This window comes from Callithrix jacchus, chromosome 5 (genome assembly GCF_049354715.1).
Source record: "Callithrix jacchus isolate 240 chromosome 5, calJac240_pri, whole genome shotgun sequence".
NCBI lineage: Eukaryota > Metazoa > Chordata > Mammalia > Primates > Cebidae > Callithrix > Callithrix jacchus.
In genome coordinates this window covers 15,073,275-15,097,705 of record NC_133506.1, presented here as the reverse complement: position 1 = coordinate 15,097,705, position 24,431 = coordinate 15,073,275, and the positions used below count along the sequence as shown (strand labels likewise).

Here is a 24,431-nt window from a genome sequence, read left to right as displayed (position 1 = left end):
AGCCATAGAAATGCTGTTAATAGGTAAATTGGACTTTGTCAAGTCTTGGCCTAGAACCCTTAGAGGCTTTTCATCTCACATTGAGGAAGTGCAAAGACCTTAACAGTGGCCTATGCAGTCCTGTGTGATGTGACGTCTTCTATACTTTGGGATAATATTTCCTGTCACTGACTCTCTCTTACTCACTGCTGTTCTCCTGACTGCTCCTCAGATGTTCCAGGAGAGCTTCTCTCTTAGTATCTATTCACTTGTTCTTTAGCCTTAAATGCTCCTCCCCCAAATATGATTCTCACTCTCATTTCCTTCACATCTTGACTCAACATCACCTTCTTACTGTGGCCTTCCCTGGCTGCTCTACTTAAAATGGGATCCTCTCTAACACTTTCTGAGCCTTGCCTAGCTTAATTTTTTTCCTTCAGCACTTACTACGAACACAATTTGCACTTAACTTGTCTTGCTTAACTTCCTAGAATATAAACTTCATGAGGGCAGGAATTCTTGGCTATTTAATTCATTACTCTATCTCCCAAGCCCAGAGCGGTGCTTGACTCAATAACTGTGACTAAATAAATAAATGAATGCATTCTCCACCTTGTTTTCATGGTACGTGTGAGGCTTTGCAAGTACCAACCACCGAAGAAAAAGACTAATGCTTGACTAGATTCTTGGAGAATAAAACTCAATGCTCCACCATCACTCCGTGAAAAATACAGTTTGATGGTCTAAATTCTAGATTCTGACTCAGAAGGTCTGGAAATCCATATGTATGTATTCCTCAAGAAATTTTAAGTCTTAACCAGATCTGGAGGCCCATTGGTCTAGAGAACAGTTTTCCTTTAATTCAACAAATATTTATTGGCTATATTCTGTATTTCAGAAATTATGCCAGGAAATGGCCCTGGACTGAAGTCTCGTAGGAGAGACAGATGTGTAAAATTACACTTGCCATGTAGTATAACAAGTGCTTTCCCGAGGCATTTATTAATTGCAGGGGTTGTGAAAGAATAAAAAAGAATAAATCTGAAATGGATCTGAAGAATTCTCAGAGGAAGTGACTCACATTGAAGAGGAAGTGACAAAGCAGGTAAGGAATACAGGGAACGGTAGTTAGGAAAACATCTTGGCCTCTGAGTTCAAGATGATTACCAGGTTCCTGAGTCATGCCTTATACCAATGAAGGGGGCAAAGTTAGACAACCATCTATTTCTGCCAGAAGTACCAACCCTTCTTTTTATAGCCCTTTCTTCCAGGTCTAGAATTTTAACCGTATTGAGAGAATAAAAATATATTTCTGGCTTATTTAACTGGTTCTCCTTTAAAAAGAGTATAATGAGATCATTTCTAATACTGAATAGCTAATGATCTTCTGGGGTTTTCACATTTCAACATGGCAGCCTTTATTAACAAAAAGCAAATTAGTTAGGCGTCAGTGACAAGCCAGCAAGGGGATATTCTTTTGGGCTTGAATCTTCAATTTTCCTTGAGTCACATCTCACGTGGGAAAACCTTAGGGTTGGTGCGAGACTTGATCTCCGGTGACTGTCTGCCCATTCATCACAATGCTGGGGGAAATGATAACCACTCTTGTCTCATCCAAGCTTTGCTATAGGTCTTAGGCAAATGTCTTTGTTTTTCTGTGATGCAATTACTCAATTTTTAAATATCATATTTGTGTAGAGCACTGTGCTTTGCTCATTTACATTAGTCAAGGTAAGTAGTGTTTGCTGCTATGACAAATAATCCCCAGGTCTCAGTACCTCAAAACAATAAAGTTTTATTCTTTGCTTGTGTCATGGTCCAATGTGAATTCCAAGAGAATGAGGATGGGTCTGTTGTTTGGACAAGAGCCTGTGCTTTGTGCATCCATTCAGAGATAGAATTATTTTCATAATGAGCCACTGCAAGATCCAGTCATGGCTTCAGAAACTGGCCTGACATCTTTCAGATAGCAGATAAGGAGCAAGTGGAACAGGCATTCACTTTAATAGGCCTTAAACCAAGAGTCAACTAACTTTTTTCTGTGAGGAAACAGGTAGTACATATTTTAGGGTCTGAGGGTCACCTAATCTCTGTTAAAAACAACACAACTCTGGCTTTATAATGTGAAAGGAGCTTTAGACAATACATAAATGAGTAGGGGTGGCTATGTTCAGATGAAACTATTTACAAAGACAGGTGATTGGCCACCTTTGCCTTGTAGGCTATAGATTGCAGATCCCTGCCTTACACCAAAAGGTGTGTCTTCCATTCACATTCCATTGGCAAAAAACAATCATATGTCCCCACCCAGATACAGAGTGTCAAGGAAATGTATTTTAGGTGTGTGCCTAAGAAACTGGGGAGCATTTAGCCAGTCTCCGATGTATCACAAATTAGGAGTAGGATGTTTATTGATTATTTCCCAGACGGTGGACACACTATTCTCTACTTCCAACTTGTTCAAAGTCAAAAATTTTCCTTTAGAAGACATGATCTCACAAGTTTTCTAAGCTTCTTTACTCTTGATTCTGGGGAACAATGAGGATGATTTGCTGAAAATCGTCTCAAAAGAGCCTATGTAGACCAGGTGGGAGGGTTTGCTCCCAGGAAAAAAATAAGTATTATCTCAAGTAGGTGACTGAAGTACAACATGCTATTCACTAGTAACGAGCAATGATAACTGGATGGCAAGAATAAGAATCACTCTGTGTTAACTCAACTTTCAAATTCAGCCAGGAGCTAAAGCTTGTCTATGTATTCGTTTCCTTTTTGTCTTCTTCCAAAGCCCCTGGAGATGGATGAAAACCTTGCTCCGCAAGTATGCATTCAAAAATCTAATTATACCAGCAGTAATTTAGTATGTGGTAAAGTATCTGTTTCCCTGCATCTCCAAAGGCCTCCCACTTGATCTACTGTGAACTCATAAATAAAGGGTTCTTTCAATAGCCCTGTGAATTAAGCAGAGCAAATATTTGGCTAAAAATAAGGTTAGGGAAGACTTACTCTATAGAAGTTACAAATACCTCACAATCCTTGTTCTCAAACTCCCATACCTTACAATTGTTTGACAGATTAAGTGCAAGCAGTCATGCCTCCAATTCTCCACTGCTCCCCTTGCATCTGGCTGGCCTGGTTACTCGTTTTGGCCGACAACATGATAGTGATGGTAGAGACTTGCTTGCTCCACATTCTCTTTAAACTCTTTGGCTCCCACATGCGAAAGCTTAGGCTAGCCAGGTAGGAGACGACAGAGAACATGGAATGGAGCTCAGATGTCCCAGATGAGGCTTTCCTGGTCTAGCCAGCCTGGCAGTGTAGCCTCTAGATGTTTGAAAAGCTCAACAGAAACATGGACCGGATCAGCAGACTACACAGGCGACCTGCAGATTTGGGGGTTGTTACTCAGCAATAGCTAACTGGTAGTGTGTCAATTATGCATGCCCTTAGTTTTAAGAAAAAAACTTGCTCACAGGGGTTGGAAAGCAGGGGCTTATTTATCTTTATAATAGGAAGAATAAAATTAGATACAGGGCTGGGTCAGTGCTTCGAAATGACATAAATGAATCCACTAATCACATCTTCTGCACCTTAGTTTTCTGCATTTCATTCTGTCATTGGTAGCAACATGGTTGCCAGACGGCTGCTTCATCTTCGAAATTATAATGGTGTTCAAGGCGGTTTGAAGAAAGAAGGGAAAAGGGCAAAAGAGTGTGATGGCTGTTCCTTTTAACCAGAGAAATAAAAGGTCTTCTTGAGTCCCCATTTCAAAAGATTTCTGATTTTGTATCATTGGGTTAAGCATGCTACATGGCTATCCTCGGCTGGAAGGTGTTTAGGAAGGAGGGAGTTGTTATCTGCCACAAGAAATAAACGGGTGGTGATTGGTAGGCTGTGTTTCCAGGAAGTCTCACAGAGGTGGTAACTTTGGGCATGACAAACGGCTTCTCTGGTAGGCAAGATGGAGAAGGGCATTCTGCTAGAGACAGCTGCATATTCCAAGGTACAGAGCAATGGAGGAACATTCCTATATGAGAGCTTCAAATCCATAATTGAGGCTTGTAAAAGGGTAGTTATTCATCAAAGGTAATACAACTAAAGACTGAGTGAGCAGGGTCCATCTTTAGATTGTAGTTCAGGGTCTTACCACACCTGGAAAAAGTAGAATTAATTCACAGGATGTCAGAGTTTCTTGTTTATGTCCCCTTTAGGGCTCTTATCACACTAAAATAGAGTCATCTTTTTACTAAAAAGTAGATCTGGAGGTCACATTATTAGTTGGCGAAATTGTGCATATTACTCAACTTTTTGGCCTCAGTTTTTCCCAAAATACTGCTAAAGCCATCACTCAGTTACTCAGAAAAATCACCTCTGATTCATCCTGTTTATAGACATGAGGTTTTGAGATCCATTCATTTCACATCAATAATCCCTCACATTCATCCTGTCGGTATCAGCCAGTGTAAGCCTCTATTACCTCTCAAAGATCTAGTGTAGTAAGCTAAGTACCTATCTATTTTCTGTGTCCCCTCAGATCCAGCCTGCATTCTTTCCAAAGCTCACTTCACCCAGGCACTGTTGGGCTCAATCCTCTGCCTCCCACTGCCTCTCTAAGTACAAATGTCTGAAAGTCACTCCACAAATTTTTATCGCTTTATCTTGAGCGAGACCTCCCACCTTCGGGTTTGTTTCCGAGAGTCCCAGAAGGAGGCTGTTGTCTTGGTGCCCAGTCCAGTATAGCATTTGTTCTGACCCCTGTCACTCTCAAATCTTAACAAGTTGGGATGATAAATTAAATGACACTTTTTACTATTTCCTTTTTTATAGCCTTTATTATTCTCTGAAATTACTGAGTTATTTACTGGAAACACTTATACGAAACAGTATTCTCAATACCTGAGTTTCTCTCTTATAAGACTTAAGTGAAAATGAAAGATGTGTGTTTGCATGAGGGGAGAAGAGAGTGAGAGGTGTGAACCAGCCAGCGGGAAACAATTTTAAACTTTTAACCAACTGAGGGAGACAGTGCACCAACAATTCTTATTTAAACATTGTGACTGCTTTGATGGTTTTCATTTGTACTCCATAATGTTCCTCCTACTATTAAGGGTAAAGAAACGCTTTGTTCTTCTTGGTCAAAGGAAGAATGATGATTTGCTCACTTCTTTTAGGGGCTGAAGAAGAATATAAACTGATGGATGTGATGAGAAAAGAGGACCAGTTCTCTCGTCTCTTGGGTGGCAGGTGCAGGCTTGCTCTGCAAATTCATCTGGGAGATTTTTGCTAGCAGGAACTTTCAGTCATCTGTAGTTTTTCATATCTGGGGAGATGAATCTGCTAGAACATCTATCTGTCTGAAGTCATGGAGCATGAGAGAAGAGCATCCAAGAACAAGAGTTGTTGGAACCTGAGTATTTCTCCCCAAAGATGTCTTTTGCACTTGTGGTACCTGCAGTCTTAATAACCCTTGCTAATTTCCTCAACAATACTGTGGATCACAGGAGCTAACTATGGTTTATATTATGCAAAATATAAAATGCATTCCCAGTTCCTATCAGCAGATTTACATGTATACTTGAGTAGTGTCTATGCCAGCACTGCTGTCAGAGAACTCTAGGCAGACATGCTCTAGGTCCCAAAGGCAGTCTCCCTTTGCAGAGGAGTTGCACTATCCATCTGCGAATAAGCTGGAGGCAGCTGCAATTATTACCATAGGACAATTTTGAAAAACAATCAGGAAGAATCACAATTATACCTGGTACTGGAAGTCATCCTAGATTAGAAAATTAAGTTTGGATATGAAATTAGCACTTTCTTTAGAAGAGAAAAGCAGAAATAAGTAAGTTGCCGGTTGTTATCTGCTAAGAAATCCTTGTTTTTCCCCACTTCTGGCATCTTTTCTTTTTCTTATTTACATATTTTTTTAAAAAGGAAATATCTCAGTACAGCCAAAAAACAGATACATACGAAAGGGGATTTACCAAAGGTAACAGATGTTTTTGTACTTTTGAAGAGGTGTAAGCTTGAATCATGCTTTTTAAAGCTAGAGATATGCACAGATTACCACCCTATGGGGGTTATAAGCCCTTGGGGGCTTCTTGTCAATTTCATATTTTTTTTTGACGTATAACATTTCAGCAGTGAAAGGAAACAGAAGCAGCTAATTCTGAACCTAGAAGTTCTTTCCTGACCCCTTGGTACCTAGGCACAATAGGGTGAGTTCAGGACTGAGTTAAAGTCTAACTCCTTATTTCCTGTCTGTTGTTAGTTTTTACTCTGACACTTAAACATACTTCAATGTGGACCTTTGTGTGGGAATGCCTTTGATTTTTTTTCCACTCCAAAGGTATGCCAGCTAAGAGAGGGAGGAAAATAGGATAAAGTTCTAATCATACGTAATATGTATCTTAAGAAATGATGTACGGCTTTAAAAAAAGATGCTGGACTGGCAACCTTGCAGTGCCCTTCTTTTAAGAGAGAATCTAAACTTCAGTCTTAGAGAAAGGGTGTATTCCCAATCCTCTGAAGCATGCATGTGTCCACAAGAAACTCCCACTGCACAGGTAAAGAGCCACATGTCTCCTGGGTCCATATCCTGTCTTTGTGAAAGGAGGTTGAAGCTGTGGTCCTTGGGTTTGGAAAAGTGAGAGCAGTATAATAAATGCTTCCCTTGAGCTAGCTGACCTAGTTACCTGGTCAGTCATTTCAGTGGGTCATCAGTTGAATATGACTAATGGGACATTAGATTTGAAATGGTTTTGCTTAATGTGGTCTGTTCATCAGCCCTTCATTGGAAAAGGTTCCTATTTCCACTCAAATAAGTGGAAGGGGGATGTCTGGCGGGGAGATGATACATAGGCTTTAGTTAAGGAAAATGATGGAAAAGCAAATAACAGGCAAGGGTGAGTAATAGTGATTAAAAGAGTTAAGCAATAGAGTTAACATTGTGCTCTCATGACCACATGTTTAATAGAGTGTGATACATACTTGTGATGCAGAAATCTATAAACTTGTAATTACTTTATGGAATACATATTGACTACAATGTATCAGTTACATTTTAACACACATAAGTGCATATATTTCTTTGTAGGTATATATGTAGCATGTGTGCATGTGTGTGTACGTAAACTTGGCAACCATCTGCTTTAAAGGACCCTATTATGTTATTCTGTTGGTGTTCTAATTTAGTATTATGATTTTTACAGATACATTAATTTCTCTTCCATGCTGCCTTACAGTTATTTTGTTAAGTTTAATAGAAAACATTCTCTATATTCTATTAACACACACTCAACCTATGCTATTTGGCCATTTATGGGCAGACAAAATTAATAAAAATAATCTATTACAGTTTTAAAGCATAATTTTCAAAAAATAGTAAAATCATGACTCATGCAAATATAAAATGAATGCATGTCAAAGATTTTATTTGACTCATTAATAAATAAGGAGAACAGTAAGATCTTGAATGGTTCAAATGAAAATTTGACTTGCAGGGATTTATATAATTCATTTGCATTGCTATGGACAGGAGCACTGCCACTTATTTTCTACAAATTAATAGCCATCCCTAAAGAATTTTAAAATAGCCAAGAATTTTTTTCATGTCATTTTCAAGTCTTGAGTACATTTTCCAGAAAATCGTTTCTATTGCCTTCTTCATTAATTCAAGTACTTTTGAGGATCGACTTATGAGTACACATGGGAGACTGGTGTATATATATGCTGGTAAATACAAGAAGGTGTTTGTTCCTTAGGAGCTCAATATTAACAAAGAAAGAGAGAGATTCACTCAGATAACCACAGTTTATTTGATATATGCCAATAAAATCTTAATGAATCATTCTCTTATGAAGAGGCACCATGTGGCTCTACAGAAGAAATATTGTTTGAGCAGAGTCTCACTAGTTGGGACAACAAGACAAAGGGGGTAATGGTTGGGGGGGTTAAAAGGTAGACTTTTCTTTCTATCTAGAGGGACTAGAATACCAAAAGGCTCGGAGGTATGAAAAAGCAAGGCATACTGCACATATCAACAAAAATCCAGGGCACTATGAAGGAACATTGCTGGGAAGTGTAGTTCTGAGCTAAGAAAGGCAGACTTAACTGATAAACCACATTGCGCTAAAGGAGATGGAGGACTAGTTGTGAATTTCAAGCAGGAATGAGCTGGTAACTTCCATATTTAGATTCACACTACAAAATAATGTAAGTTTGTATCAGGAAAATTGGTTAAAAACATTATTACAATATACAAGAAGAAAGGATCATTACCCTGCCCCAACATTCTAACACTTTGAGGGGCTGAATTATGTTTGTTTTTGGAGAGGGAGCCTTTTCTTTCTCCTGCCTAATTTCTTTGCCTTTACTCTTCCCCCGCTTCATTTGTCACTTCCGTTTTCCATTCCTCTATTCATTTCTCCCTCCTTCCTTTCTCTGTCTTTGTGACCCTATTTCCACTAAGTTTAGTGGACTAGGAGGCACCTGTTGTTGTTTAAATTACTGTGATCCCTCGTGTAGAATCAGAGTGATCCTGGGTGGTTCTCTGATTCTCAAGACAGTCCTGGACGAACAATAATACATTCTTACACTCTGATTCTTACTGTAAAATCAGTTGCTAAAGCACCATGACATCATCCTAAGCAAGGTAAAATACAACTGCAGAGTTTACTGCTTTATAATTACAACATGCCGGCCGGTTTTCCCCAGCCCTCTTTGAACTCAAAGCCCTTTGCTTCAACAACAAGATATTTGCAGGTCAACTCCCAGAATGAACTATTTCCACAAATGGCTAATTCAGTCTATTTGTCTTGACTTGTGCTAATTTCCTTTCAGGGGATAACATTTGTCTGACCATATTAATTTTTTTTTTCTTTGTAGGTGGTAACGGTGGGGAAAGATGAAGAACGGAGCTACAGGAGTATTCCCGTGTGACATCCAATAGTCTCAATTTATCACAGTTTCATCAGAACACCCAGCTTATTCAGTGAGAGTGATTTTATCCAAGTCTCTGCCTACCTATAACCCAGTTAAGACAATTCACATTCAAGTGTGATCAATAACAAATCCATCTAACCTTCTTTTCAAAGTAGGAGATTATTAACCAGCAAAAGTTTCAAGTTGAGTAAATTTGGCATATTACATAGGAGAACATGTAAGGCAACTTCATAGGAAGATGTTTGATCACTTAGTATCTACTGCACTTAAAAATAAGATCATTATTTTTAAGACAAGATCATTATCAATAAGAGTAATTCTAGGCTAGTCTAAAGCAATGATCTCATGGTAGCTGTAAAATGGTTGGCCCTGTCTTAACTATTCTCAGGTCAGTTTGTATGTCTGTGAAATAAGGGGGCGAGACCAGAATAAGGAGAAACATAAGCCATGAAAAATCAGAAAGCTACCATCATATTATTCCTTTTCAAATATGACAGTGAACACACACACACACACACACACACACACACACACACACACACAAAACCTAGCTTAAAAACGTATGCAAGTAATACATGCTCCTGTTGTAAAAATGAACACCCCAAAACAGACTAAACTCTGAACTGAAAACACTTAGCTCCAAGGACTTGCTCCAAACCGTAACAACACAACATCCAATCACAAAGATTGTTATAAAGTAATAGCAGAGGTTGCCTTCTACACCATTAGGACACGTAGTTCATTTCTCAGAGATAATTCAGGTTAATTTCTTGCATATCTTTCCAAAAATGTTCTTAGGGCATTGTGTTAGTTAAGGTTCTCTGAGTTTCAGGAAACAAAAAATAAACTCTGGCTGACTTAAGCCACAAAAAAGAATTTACTGGAATGATGTTGGGGTGTTTCACGGAATTGAGGGAGGATTAAACCCCTTAGCCTTTGGAAAGAGTAGTCTGAAGGAAAGTTGTGAGACACCCCAGCACCATGTGTCAGACAATTGCCATTAGTATGACTTGGCTACAAAGAATCCCAGCCTCTGGTGTTTCTGTTTTAAATTTTAAATATGATGGGCCAAGCTAGGTTGGACCTGTGAGATGCAGTATGTGACTGGATGTCTGTGGGTGAAAGGATTAGAAGATGGGCAAATCTCATAGTGTAGAAAGTTTGGGCAACTTTCTGGACAGGGTGAAAGGTCACTTGCAAGATAGCAATCTCCATTTGTTCACAAAGGTTATATCTACACTGTATGTGTGGTTTTTTTTATTCTGAATCCACTATCTTTCACTTTTTAATTATCTCTGAAGTCAGGAATGCATTTTATGAATGACTCTGTCTTAGCTCTAGCTAAAAGTTTTATACCAACCACTTTTTCTTTCTCTATGGCTAATAAGATAATGAAATTTCTTCAGTTTAGCATGCCGGTAACTTCCACACAGGTGGGAAAAATAGTTTGTTCCTTAGTCAGGTGTTCCTTACAAGCATGTGAGAATTGTACACCTGGTGCTGTTTTTAGGCATTTCTAAATTGAAAACTGGAGGCTGAAATCACCTTCACAGAAAAGCCTTTTATCTATTACAATTAAATTGATCATTATATAGACACCATATATATTTTCTGAGGAAGAAAGTACAATGCTGGATGCTGTGTGTTAGAATAAAATGAAGACATCCTAATTGCCTCCAGATAATTATACATTGACTCCATGCTTTTGGACTTCTAGCCTTCAGAACTGTGAAAGAATGGATTTCTGTGGTTTCTGGAAATTTGGGATAGCAGTCCTTGGAAACTAATAGGCCCAAGAAGAAGTTGCTCACCCTGAGTGAGGCTGTACACCGTGCTGAAAGCACAAAACACAGTGAAGGTTGTGGGATTTTCTTTGAGACCTGGTTTTGCTGGCAGAAAGGCTGTTATATATCTGAAGCTGTGGATCTTTAGCAATTTGGTTTACCAAATAGTCTGAGTTTCTGTTAAACCCATAGCTGTTGGGAATTTCCTTCTGGTTGAGATCAATTAAGAACTGTATTAACCCGCTTAACTGAAATAATAACAATCACATTGCCAGATGGGGTGGCTCACACCTGTAATCCCAGCACTTTGGGAGGCTGAGGCAGGCACATCACTTGAAGTCAGGAGTTCGAGACCAGGTTGGCCAACCTGGTGAGACCCCCATCTCTACTAAAAATACAAAAACAATTAGCCAGAGGTGGTGGTGCACTTCTGTAATCTCAGGTATTCAGGAGGCTGAGGCAAAAGAATTGCTGAACCCAGGAGGCAGAGGTTGCAGTGAGCCGAGATTGTGCCACTGCACTCCAGCCTGGGTGACATAGTGAGACTCCTTCTCAAATAAATAAATAAATAAATAAATAAATAAATAAATAAAACAAGTCGGGCAAAATATATGGGAAAAATGTTTTTCATAAAGACATTGGTCACCAGGTGCCACAGGACAATGATTCTTGAGAAATGGCAAATAAGTATGATAAGTCCGGTGATTGCCACAGCTTACTGTCTTGAGTAAGTTTCTGGGCTATGGTTCATGAGGGGAGAGCCCAGGCAGGGCTTGGTGGACAACCTGGGTAGAGGAGAGATAGCTGAAAGTCTGGGGAGACCAAGGTATTCAAAGAACAGAGTACTGGAGGAGAGGAAGATATGCATGAGAATCGTCTACACCAATGCATGTTGCTCTAATGCATTAATTTCCATTGAATGCCATATAGTCTACTTCAAGATAGAACACTTCACAACTCATCAAGGTTTAGGGTTTCTATCTGGAAAACCCTTTGGAATATACTATGTTATTTTAAAATATTGTTTCTACTTAAGACTATGCATGAGCCATTATCAAAATGGGGAGAGAGGGCCTTTGTTTGGGTTAAATGGAGGTTGCTAGGTAGAAGTTGCTAAGTGAAAATGCTATATAACCTGCATTCTTTTTACAAATATTAGCAATTCTCTTGTCCAGTCCACTGCCACTGGACTGTCCCTTTATGTAAGTTTCCCTAAAAAATTCTATGTCTCATTTTCTGACTCAGTCTTTTCTTCAGCCTCTTGTACATGGTGCCATCCCTGCTGGAATCAATAGAGGTGACATGACAATGAGAAGCATTCTGCTCTGCACGTTCAGTCTCTCACATCCACTGCAGGACAAATAAGAATCTGGCCCCTTTAGTTCTGTTGTCTGAGGAGGGTCTGCACTGTCCCTCTGGCATTTGTGATGGGGAACCAGTGTATGAACCATAGAAGGATGGGACCTGAGAAGTAGGAGGAGAGGGGAAAGGATTAGAAAAAAGCAGCCAACCAGTTGTTATAATAATGTGGTGAAATGGTGAAGGGCCAAAAGTAGGAGTCAGTGTCTGGAAGGCAGGAGGGTTAGAGGGAGGCATTCTTTGGCTATTTTGAAGAAAGTGTCTTGGAAGCCTCTTGTCTTTCTGTGGATAAAAGTAAAGTGGATTTTTTAAAAAGAAGTATTACTGGAGATTCTCTGTTCTTGTCAAGAATTTCAAAAAATGCAAATAAAGAAATTATTTTGAGGAGAACTATTTTTATATGAACTATTTAGTATTATTTTTGTATGAACTGCTTCCCTTTGCATCACTTCTTTGAGGCTGAACTCAGAAAGAAGCATAGAATAGTACATCATTCATGGGATATTAGAACATATTATAAGACTTTAGAAAACATTTAGTTCAGCTTCAGGTGACATATCTCATTAGAGACAGAATTATTGTCAGAATTTAGATTCTCACCTAACTCTTTCCTCTGTAAGTCACATTTCATCATTTTAGTCTTTCTTCAACTCTTTGAATGAATACAGTTTTCCTGAAGTCACTTCTGTTTCCTACCTGCCTTCTTTATTTAATTTCTTGCTTTCTGATGGATTGCTTCCATTCCTTACGTTTCTAAACCCAAACCAGCAGATAAAATCTGCAGTGCTCAAACACTAAGCCACAAGATCTTAGTTTGGTTGAGTTTCTCTAAATCAATCTGTCTTCAAGGAGACTGGCATTGAAATGTTCAGAATGGGCATGTGGGGAAAGACTGAAGAGCACATCTCATCTGAACAGATGTGAAAAAAAGAAATGGACTTTCTTGAGCCTGGTGCTTATGAATATGTGTCCTCTTCTTCCCTGTAAAAATTTCATTCTGAGTATCATTTTAAAATAAGCATAAGAACTATTTTCCAAGACCCCTTCTACATACAGGTGGGTCAGTATTTACACATTATTTATATTAATAATTCAATGTTATCTCTCATAACTAATATGCTGCAAATATTGAACGGGGGAGCAGCTGTGTAGCTGCTCATATCTGAAATAAACAAAGAGCCAGTGTCTGTAAAAAGAAAGAGCTCAATTCATAACAAAACTGCATACATTTCTAATATAGGAACTAGAGCTGCTTTGCAAAGTTCTCTCTAGGACAGTGGGAGACGTTATTTTACACATTCAGCACTCACCAGCTTTAACTTTCCAAACAGAACCTGTTTCAAATATTTTAGGGATTCTTTTTTTTGTTCTGTTTAGTTTTTACTTTCCTTAAATTGGATAGCCAAAGACTGCTTCTGGAGGTCAAGCACTTGATTGACAGCAGAGGTCTGGTCTGAGCAATCAGAAGGTATCAGGCAATGGTGCAGAGAGGAAGAAGCAGAGAAGCATCGGGTGGAAAACAGGCCAGGGGCCCTGGGCTTGAAGTCTTGCCCCATGTCAGAAGTCTGAGTAGGCTGGGATGAGGGCCAGGGGAAGGCACACGATGGTGGGAGGTCGCAAGGGAGTCAGAAGGAATTGGGAAAGGGGCATACAGAGTGTTGGATCTGTCTTGGGTGAGAGACTTTTTCTACTGGGGTCTGCATGCAGAAAGCCTGCCAAGTCTCAGTCCTAAACTTAACCAGGTTGGTGGAAGGAAAAACTATGAAGGAGGTAAGGTTTGCTGCCAACATTCTGCCATGACTTTTCAACACCCCTTAGCTCTTTTGGCAGATTCTCTCCATCCAGGTGTTCAGACCCCCACCCTCCCTTTTCCTGAACTACAGCTTCCAAGGTCACCCACATTGTAGTAATCATTAGGTTTGACAAGCTTCATATGCCAGACTTTTCTCTCCTAGTTTTTCTGTTTCCCCCAAATCAGGTTCCTTCTTTGCTTGTGCCCTTGATCTTTGTTGAAGTTAATTTGACAACTTACGGGAACTGAAATATCAATGATTGATAATGTCTCAGTGTTTCCTTCCTCTCTGATCGTATCTGTACTCTTCTTCATGCAGTAAAGTGGGAATTCTTGAACTGGGCAGCAGAGATGTCTTTCCTTAATTCCTTCAGATTGCAGCTTATTACTTTACCCATGAGTGGGGGCTGAAAGGATAAAAAAAAAATAATGCTTTTCCCTCATCCTTCACAAGAGTCAGGACTAACACTCCTATAACAAAAGACAGGTTAGCAAGAGAAACACATCACACATTTATTTAACAAAGTTTTACCTGACATGGGAGTCTTCAGAAATGAATACCTGAAGACCCAGGGAAAGCTGCGTGTTTTTATGCTAAGTCTAAGGAAAGAAGTGGATAGCTGTGGAGAAAAACAATTGGACCAAAAAAGTATGATCTAACGGCAATAAACTGGGGGAAAGAAGAGACCCCAGCAGGACCTGTTTGTTTAGCTTCTTCCTGATATCTTTGTAGCATTATTTCTTCCTGGGCATGGGGCAGGGCCTTCTGGAATGAGGGTATGTTGAGCTATTTTCAGAAAAGGTAGGTCAGAGAGTGGCCCTTCTAAGTTTTGTGGTTTGCTTTGGGGTAGAGGCATTCCAATTTCTATGACCCACCTTCGGGAGAGGAATTCTGGTTTCTATGACATGTCTTAGGCGAGAGAGAGGGAAGAGGGAAAAGAGATCTTCCTGCAGAGGCTTTTCCAATGTCCTCCATTTCAAAGTACTCAGCATGCCAACGTGTCATGCTTGGTAGTATTCTCTTCTAAGTCCCTACATGGCAACATTTGTGAGTATGAGCTTAGTTGTTAGGGTGGCTGTGGTTTAGAATAAGTAGAGGAAAGGATAGAGTTTGCTAGGGGGGGAAGTCATTCAGAAACCTGATGGAGAATAAAGACGCGTGGGGCTGGGATGGGAGCTAGATTGAGAGTGTATATAAAGCAGCTTTGTGGGATGAACACAAAATATGCTAAGGACCTCGAGTGAATGAGGGGTTATTTTTAACCATGGCTTGAGCTAATGGATTTCTATAGGATGGTTTTTCTCTTCTACTCTGCGAGTATAGCCCAGCCTTCCATTCTTCTAATGCTCATTGGTTCTGTTACAGAGTCTGGGGATGGAAAAGGTTGCTTAGGTGTCAGCCAAGACACTCCCTCTGCTTGGGAGAGAGTGAGCTGCCAGCCCGACTATCCGCTTCCTGCCAGCTTAAGGAGCTTATGACTCAGATTCAAGCAAAACACTGAGCTGAAGCAAGAAGAGAGGGAGGGAACCTTAGCTCAGAGGAAGGCTCGAGGGTCAAACTGCATCACTAAAACATCCAAGTCAGGGAAATCCATCAGACCAGGACGCTATGTGATTTTGTGTTTGTCGTCTGCTTTGAAAACCACACACATATGCTTACACACAACTCCATTTGTCTCCTACTCATACAGACATATTTCCCCCTGAGCTGAAATCCTGAGGCTGTTTTATCCTCCTGTAGGAAAAGTTACTTTTGGGAGCTGGTCTGATTATTAGCCACCTCTCAGATTCTATGATAGCAAAGAGGTCTTCATTAGAAGTTATGATTCAGCTGGTGTGTCCAGTTGTCCCTCCTTGCCTTGTGTCTCCCGAGTTTCCATTTCTCATAGAAGGAGGTGTTGAGGGAAGAATACAGACTTATTCAGGACTAACACTGAAATCCAGACGCAGTGTTTCAAAATCCTCCGTGATTCCAGTAGCTTCCTGGATATTGCTCTGGTGGCTGAGTTGCTGCCAATGTTGACTTGCTGGTCATTTGAAAGCCAGACTCTGTCCCTGAGGAAAGGTACTGGATGAATTAGAGAGATCTCTATTCTTTCTTTTATTTCCTCCTTGCATTACTCATGGACATACCCACATCCCTCCACCTCCTTCCAGTTGTTTCCTTATGAGTAAACATTAGTCATTTTTCTACAAGTTCCTTACCTCCATTCACTAAAGAGAAATGTGTAATCTCTTTGAAGCTCATTGTACTGACCCATGTACTTTTGTGTTAAGTGTAGTTTATAGTTAAAACCACATACATACTCCTTCATGTATAATTCTATTTAATATACACGATCTTCCTAAAATTTAACTTTTTTCTCTGTCATTATTTTTCAAGAAATCCTAAGAACTTTCATGGTCAACTGTCTGGGGCCAGATTCGTTAACTGGAAATCTTCATGATCTGGACACAACTTAAGCTTCTAGTCTCACCTCACTTGGCATCACTCCTTAAACTGGCTGGGCTGGTTTACTTCGTCCCCCAACCTAATTTAATTGTACCTGTCTTTGAAATGCCTTCTTCTAACATCTGTCTAATCCCAACTATTTTTAAAACCCAAGCCCATGTCAGTTGATTACCTTTGTTGGAGGAAAAGGAAGGAGAGGGGAGAGGATAAGAACAAGAAGGAATAAGAGAGAACAGAGAGAAAGAATAAATAAATGTGCTGAAGTTTGAGGGGGAAAGAAACCCAGTTGTGATATGTGGTTTCCTTGGGAAAGTCTGGCATTATTATAAGGAGTTCATTATAGGCAGCCCCTTCGTCCTGCCAACATTTCAGGAAGCTCAGAATACAGATTTATCAGTCCACCAAGAGCTGTTAATCCAAGTCAGAAAAAAATTCTCTTATTTTTATTCTAGGGGGATCATATTTTCCATGCTTAACAGTGACAGGCATGTGGGATGTCAGATTGGAATCAGAAGGTAGTTTCATGGGCATGGATACCATGAAAATGAAATTAGTTGGAAGAACTATATTCCAGTTACAACTTAGCCTGATAGCTATATGTCTTTTATACTTGAGGACCCTTCGCAAGGGGCGCTAGTGGATCTAAACTGTGCTAGAGACAGGTTCTCAAGGCTATATCTCTGGGCTTCCAAGGCTGACCAAAGCTGTTTCTGTCAAATGCATTTCTTTCTCAAGTATGCTAACGCTGTCCCTGTGGGTACTATTTAGGCTTAGATGAAGGGTCTCCTGCTTCTTTAAGGTGACACTGTACATCTCTACTCTGATCCATTACCTGTGAGCTTCACTAATATTACCAGTTATGTTCCATAGCTAGTTCCAGTGAAGCTCTAATACTAATCAGTTTTATATATTACTTTGTCTCTAGTAGTTTCTCAGTAATAATTTGTTTACCACATTCATAGGCTATTGTATATTCCCTTGTCTGGAAAAGGCCAGGAGTATAATTAGCAATTCAGAGCTAGTGGCTGAATTTTTCCAAAAAGTTTCAGATCAAGAATGAGATCACTGGAGAAAGGAAAATGGGTAAGATGCACAATATAATTTTGCTTTAAAAATACAAGTAGACAATTTATATTTTTATTGATGTAAAGGACTTCAGATATATTGGAACTAACCATTTTTTATTTCATAGATACATTCACTAGGGCTCAGTTATGTTGATTGTCCTGCTCAAATTCAAAAGATTGGTCAGTGACAAGTGGGACAAGAGTCTGTATCTTCTAACTTCTAGGCAAATGGAAGGAAGCCTATTAAGCCATAGTTTAATTCTGGAGTTTAAATGAGGATCGTTACGTGTTCTTTATATTTCTTCATGGCCTTCCAGGAGCCAACAGAACAACAGTCACCAGATTTAGGCAGTTTCACTATTGATACCAAATATATTTATGTCTAACGTTGTTTTTTCTTTTTTTCCGGAGTCTTGCTCTGTCACCCAAACTAGAGTGCGGTGGTGCGATCTTGGCTCACTGCAACCTCTGCCTCCCTGCTGTGGTGCGATCTTGGCTCACTGCAACCTCTGCCTCCCCGGTGCAAACAAGTCTCTGCCTCTGCCTCTTGAGGAGCTGGGAAACAGGTGCCCACCACCGCTCCTGGCTAATTTTCATATTTTTAGTAGAGACGGGGTTTCACCATCTTGGCCAGGCTGGTCTTGAACTCCTGATCTCGTGATCTACCCATCTTGGTCTCCCAAAGTACTGGGATTACAAGCATGAGCCACGATGCCCAGCCCCAAAGTTTTTTATGTTCATTATTATAGTTAGTAATGAAATAAACATTGCTATAGTTACCATGGAGTTAGACTAAAATTTCAACATATGCTGCTTGAAGGGATTGATACAGCCACTTCGATGTAATTTCCAAGGTAAAGACTGTGGTAAGGGTGATGCTTATGAAGGAGTCAGCTTTCGTGAACACTGGGCATCCAACTTGCAATGCCATCTCATACATTTATTTATTCTGGGCTGGGCAAGGTTTGGAAGCATTGTAGGATTAGACTGCCTGATGGAGGCAAAAGAAGCAGTCATTTTTCCCCGCTCCAGGGTGATACATTGTGTACTGAACTACTTTTATAGTAATTTTGGGGTAAAGTTTTTGTCTGCTCAAATGTGAATTAATTATAGAAACTTTAATTGGAAACATTTTGGAGTAATTTTAGCCTAACAGTTCTAAGAATGATATAATTTGTTAAATACTGAGTCATAATTATTTGGTGCCTTTTTATAGTTAAAATAATTTTGGGATAAAAGTGGATTTTTAAAAAGCTTAACCTGGTTGTAGTAAGTGGCCAAGATTATAAGGACACATTTTGTATGTTTTCAGTTGTTTTCAATATTTTGCTCTGCTCTTTCTTTCAGTAGACTTTCTCTACTGAAAGACTTCTGTCTAAAAGACAAAAGAATGGTGTAATTTTATTCACTGTCTTGTGATTAACTCAAGAATTTACTATTCAAAATATTTCAGTAATTTCTTGAATGGGTATTAATGTACAAAGAAGCTTCAAGAAGATATTTTAGTTGGGTTTATCACTGAAGATAACATGCTGGCATGGCCGAGGAGCATGACAAAGGATTCTTCAAAGAAATAGTAAAACAATGAACATAATTTCTAGGTCGCTATAGCGAATTAGACTACATATACACTCCTCATTCCAAAGGTAGAAGGTACTATGTTTCTAATGAGCATATTTTTTTTTCTGTGTCCTAAAGACCTGAATAACAGATTGACTACTAGAATAAAACAAATCAATACATCTCAGTAAACTACAGACTAACATGTAACCACAATACTCTCAGGCATGAGTCATTTTGTAAGTATTGTGTTCCATATGTTTTATGATAACACTTCTAGAAGAACACATATTTGTGAAATATTTATTCTGGTTGGTAAAGAAGATTTAATTCCTGTTTTTGGGATTTAGGATATGTTTTCTACCAGTCTTTCACAAACTCATCTCTACTCTTCTAACACAAAGAAGTTCAGAAGACATTTTGCCACAGTAAAAGGAGATGAAGTGAAAAGTATAATAGAATTCTGTAAATATTATAGACTTTGTGAGTAAAAAAGTGGGAGGAGGGGTGAGATAAAACCATTTTAATTCTGTGGACAAGCATGAGACCAAAGGGAAGGGATGAAAAGTGCTTTGTAGTCATTATTCTTATTTGTCTATAATATCTAGATCCTTGATACTCAGAGTCCTGTGAACGGGCAACGTGGATGTCTCCCCGTAGCTTGTTAAAAATGCAGAATTTCAGTTCCCACTCATGACTCAGAATTTGCATTTTAACAAGATCCCAGGTAATTCATATGCAAGCAAAATTTAGAGAATTGCTGATATCTAGACCTTTTTTTCTGTAAATGCCTATGAAGGTAGACATATGGAGTGTCTCTGATGATGTGCTGTCATAAAGTAAGACACCTCTCTCCTGTTTATAAGAGCAAAGATTATGAGGGTCTGGAACCACATAGGTAGAACTGCTAGCACTAGTACAGATGGCTAAAACAGGAGCCTTTTTCTACGACTGTTGTTTCTCTTGCAAAATAAGCCAGGTCTTGAAAGGATCAGATGAGCCTTCACATCATCATGCTGAGGCGATTTATTTATTTTTTCACAAGGAGCAGGGGTGAGTTCTTGTTAACAGGAGGAACTTGTTTTCTTATGTTAGATAAGACTGTGTTGTTTCAGGTAAATATTAATTTTCCCTTTGACAAGGTGTGCTTATTTCTTAGGTAAATAATGAGAAAATTATTTGCAGTATCCTACAGTCAAGATCCTGAAGTGTATTCAAACATTTTACTTTCTTTCCTGGTCTTAAAACTAGAACCAGTTTTTGCCCCTTAGGGTTCTGTAAGGATGAGCTGCATCTTGGGTTAACAGAGGTAACCAGATGCTGTAAGGGACAAAGATAGTCTCCAACTTTTGTGGGAAGTGAAGACTTTTCTCAGGGATTGAGTTGAAAAACAAGAGCCAGAATTTGGAAACGAAGGGTTGTGAAGTATGATGAAGCACTTAAAGAAGGAGAGGAGTCGCCGAAGAGAACTTTCAGAAGGGGCTTCCTCTAATCGGTGGTTCTGAACTGTCACTGCACATTGGAATCACCTGTGGAGCTTTTTTAGCTTTCTAATTCCTGGGCTGATGCAGACGAATTAAGTTACAATTTCTGTTGAGACCTAGGTATCAGTCATTTTTTCTTAAAGACCTCCAAGACATTCCATTTTGCAACTATGGTCAAAATAATTAAAAGTCTGATTTTGTAAAGTTTCCTGTCCTTATGTAGTAAATGTTTTCGTGTGGAGAAGTCTGGTGAGTAGGAAGTATTCCAGTACCTTATCATTTGAGGAAAGCTCGAAGGGTGAATGAAACATGGAGCTTCGTTTTGGGGAATCACTAGGCAAATCTATGTTGAGGCATGAGAGACTGTGATTAAATTCATTGGTAACGTTTTTCACTCTTTCTGCTTAACCCCTACACCTAGCAAGAAACACTGTGGGCTGAGTGTAGGGTAGTAGCCAGCCTCCAACCTAGCCTCCATTGACAATTGTGCTCTGATGCTCATGTCCTTGTATGTTTCTCACCACACTGAATCACTTGGAGCTTACCTGTTTGACCAATAGAATTTGGTAGAAGCGATGGTATGAGACATTTACAGCTAGGTCATAGAAGATATTACAGCTTTTGCTTTAATATTTTGGATCACTAGCTCTTCCAGAAGCCAGCCATGTTGTGAAAACACTCAAGAAGTCCCATGGAGAGGAATCAATTTGCCATTTGTGTGAGCCACCTTAGAAATGGGTTATCCAGCACCACTGAGTCTTCAGATGACTAAGCCCCAGCTGGTCTCTGACGGCAACCTCATGAGAGATTCTGAGTCGTCAGAACTGCTCAATTCAACTGCTCGCGAATTCTTGGCCTATAGAGACCATAAGAGATAATTAATGACTATTGCCTTTCCATACTATTAGATTTTGAAATGATTCCTTACACAGTAATAAATGCTGCAGGGCTAATTCAAACCCTGGTTACCCAGTAAAGCAGCCTCATTGGGACCATATATGTAGATCACTTCTGGAGTGTGGCAACCGGATGGAATATTTTAGCAACAAGTTGCATTTAATTCTACCTTAAATTACATCAGCTACCTTATAAGCCAAATATTAAAGGTTATGGCAAAACTACACTGTTATTAAAATGTTAGTTTTAAATTAGTTTTTAACAAGTAACTGGACAACATTTGATATATGGTTCAGCGCTATCCAATAGAACTCGCTGAATTTAAAAAATGTTCCCCAATTATGGTAGCCACTAGTTATAGTTTGCTATTGAGCACTGGAAATCTAGCTAGGGCAATTGCTACACTGAAATTTTCATTTTATTTAATTTGAAATCACAGCTACCATATTGATAGAACAATTCTATACATTTCTGGGGAAGAATATAGAGATGACAAAAATGTTCAGCTCTAGTTTGTAAAGTTAGGAACTGAGAGGTGGAAAACTCAGTAAGGGGAACAGTTTATCTGTGGAATAGTGAATTAAAATGCTTCCTATTTTACCCCCAAATACGTGTGTTTTGAAGTGAAGGGTGACAAACAACAAAGAAACGGATCACACAGTATTGTGTATATCCAAGATGCAACCAAATTCAGACTCTATAACAACAAATACATTTATACCGGAATTTGAGAGGAACTTTAAGATATTGTCAGAGCACAATTATCTGTGTTGTAGATACTCAATGAACTGCTTTCCAAAAAGGTCTTTTTTCCTGCCAGCTGCCCATCTTATTTATTTTGCTCATCTTATAAAAAGTAACTAGATATCATAAGATATGCTTGGGAAGAATTCTACATAATCTACCACCAACATAATCTGCTTATAATTTCTGATATTTTATTGTTGTTGCTTATTTATGATGGTGTGGTAATGAAAACAGTGATAACTATTAATATCAATTATTTTGAATCAAGTGAATTCATTATGTTTCTAATCTCTAGTATTTCTATAGTTTTTGTATTTAATCAGCATAAATGATCAAAACTAGGGTACAGAAGTAAGGTAATAGAAATTCCTGGCACCTTTTTTGCTGTCTACCTTATTCAAAAGATGTAGAACATATATGAAAAAGTGGGGGTAAACTAAATATTGCAACCTGAATTTTACTTAAAATGGACGGTGAAATAGTGCTAGTTTATAATCCTCTAAGGTTATTTTAATAGGAAAAATGGTAAGAATGCATTGTTAATGTAATTAGTAGTGAGTGGCATGTTCTTTGATAAAGTAAGGGATATTTGCTGCCAATAGGCATCCATAAATATCTTTTACTTGATCTTGTTTTAGACATTTGCTTATATCAATTGCCAATATTTTGTGCTCATCACAAAATAATTTGATTTTATTTTAGAAAAAGAAAATCAGACATATAGATCATTAAAAGTAGGAAAAAAAGGGCTTTGCACAGAGTAGGAGTGGGGAGTGAAGTCTCACGAGAACAGGCGATCGTGGAGCCCTCTGGCTGTCTGTGCCAGAGACGTGTTGTGGGGGACACAGGTAGCAGGACATGGCAGTGGTGTGTCTCGGCCGGGCACACCAACAGGCTCAGCAAACCATCTGAAGATTTACGGCGTGAATTTGGTCCTTATGGTCCTATAGTTGATGTGTGTGTTCACTTGATTTCTTACACTCGCCGTCCAAGATGATTTGCTTCTGTTCAGTTTGAGGATGTCAGTGATGCTGAAGACCCTTTACGTTTCTGGGCAGAAAGTGGACTTGTGGATGGCAGAATGAAGTACAGTTTGTCCAGAGGCATCGGAAGACACCAAATCAGATGAAAGCCAAGGAAGGGAGGAATATGTACGGTTCTTCATGCCGTGATTATTATGACAGATACAGACGTTTTAGAAGCCGAAGTTATGAAAGACGGAGATCAAGAAGTCCGTCTTTTGATTACACGTATAGAAGACTGTGCAGTCCTAGAAACAGACCGACTGGAAGACGTCGGCATAGCAGAAGCCATTCCAACAGTGATAGAACAAATGACAGCTGGAATGCCCAGTACAGTTCCGCTTACTACATTTCAAGAAAGCAGAAAAAGAACCAAAAAAAGGGCAGCTCAAGTGACCAAAGAGTAGGTGGAAGGTGCTGTAGTATGAATACTGTATGAATATTTTGACTCTGGTCAGTAAAGACAAAAGAATTTTATCAAAAACTACATGGAATAATTGAAATCCCTTCAAGTTTTAAAGTATGGTTTTAGAACAAACAAAAGGAAATTCAACGTTGTACTTTTGGAAATTAATTCCTAAATATGCATATGTTCATATTGATTCACAGGTAATAGGTCTATAATAAATTATTGGAAACTAGGATGTCTGAACATCAAGGAAGACAGTCATAGTCTTTTACAGTGTCTCTGTTGGTCTGTCTCAAACTGAATTGGGTGGGAAAAAGTATGGTCCAATATAACAGTTCCATTGTTGCCATTATCAGCAAATCCTGCCTCTGTTTATTTTGGTACCAGAGATTTCTGCTTAATGATTTGCTGTGTTGGTATCTGCATTTATTTACTTGTATACCACATGCAGTTTACATCTTCCTTAACTACTCTACTTCTCAGGTAAATTCCAATTATTTTTGACATCCAGCTAACAGGGCCCATCTCTTCTCGCCTCTTTCCTAGTCAGTATGTTCAACAAACATTTACTGAACCCTTACTGTGGGCAAAACATTGTACTGAATAACAGAAAAATAGATAATTCCCTTATCCAATAAATGTCTATAGAACACAATCTAGTAAATCATTACCATATGGCCTCGTTTTGTTTGAGGTATATTATTTGTAACAATATTTTATATCATTCATATCTTAATGCAATTATAGAACCCAATATACTATCAAAGATAAGTAATTGTGTGGTTATCTGCCATTTAAAAGTATCCAGCATTTCTTTGATACCATCATTATAAATAATGAAAAAGTGATTCATTTTAATCTGTAATAAACTGGTTTACTATGCACTGACTGTCATATGCTAGATTTATATTAAATCGTTTACCCTGCCTCACCAAACATATA

General features: G+C 38.9%; 1 pseudogene; it reads left to right on the top strand.

The window, feature by feature from the left end:
• The first annotated feature begins 3,937 nt into the window (after positions 1-3,937).
• Positions 3,938-23,519, top strand: LOC100390245 (uncharacterized; annotated as a pseudogene).
• Positions 23,520-24,431: the final 912 nt, after the last annotated feature.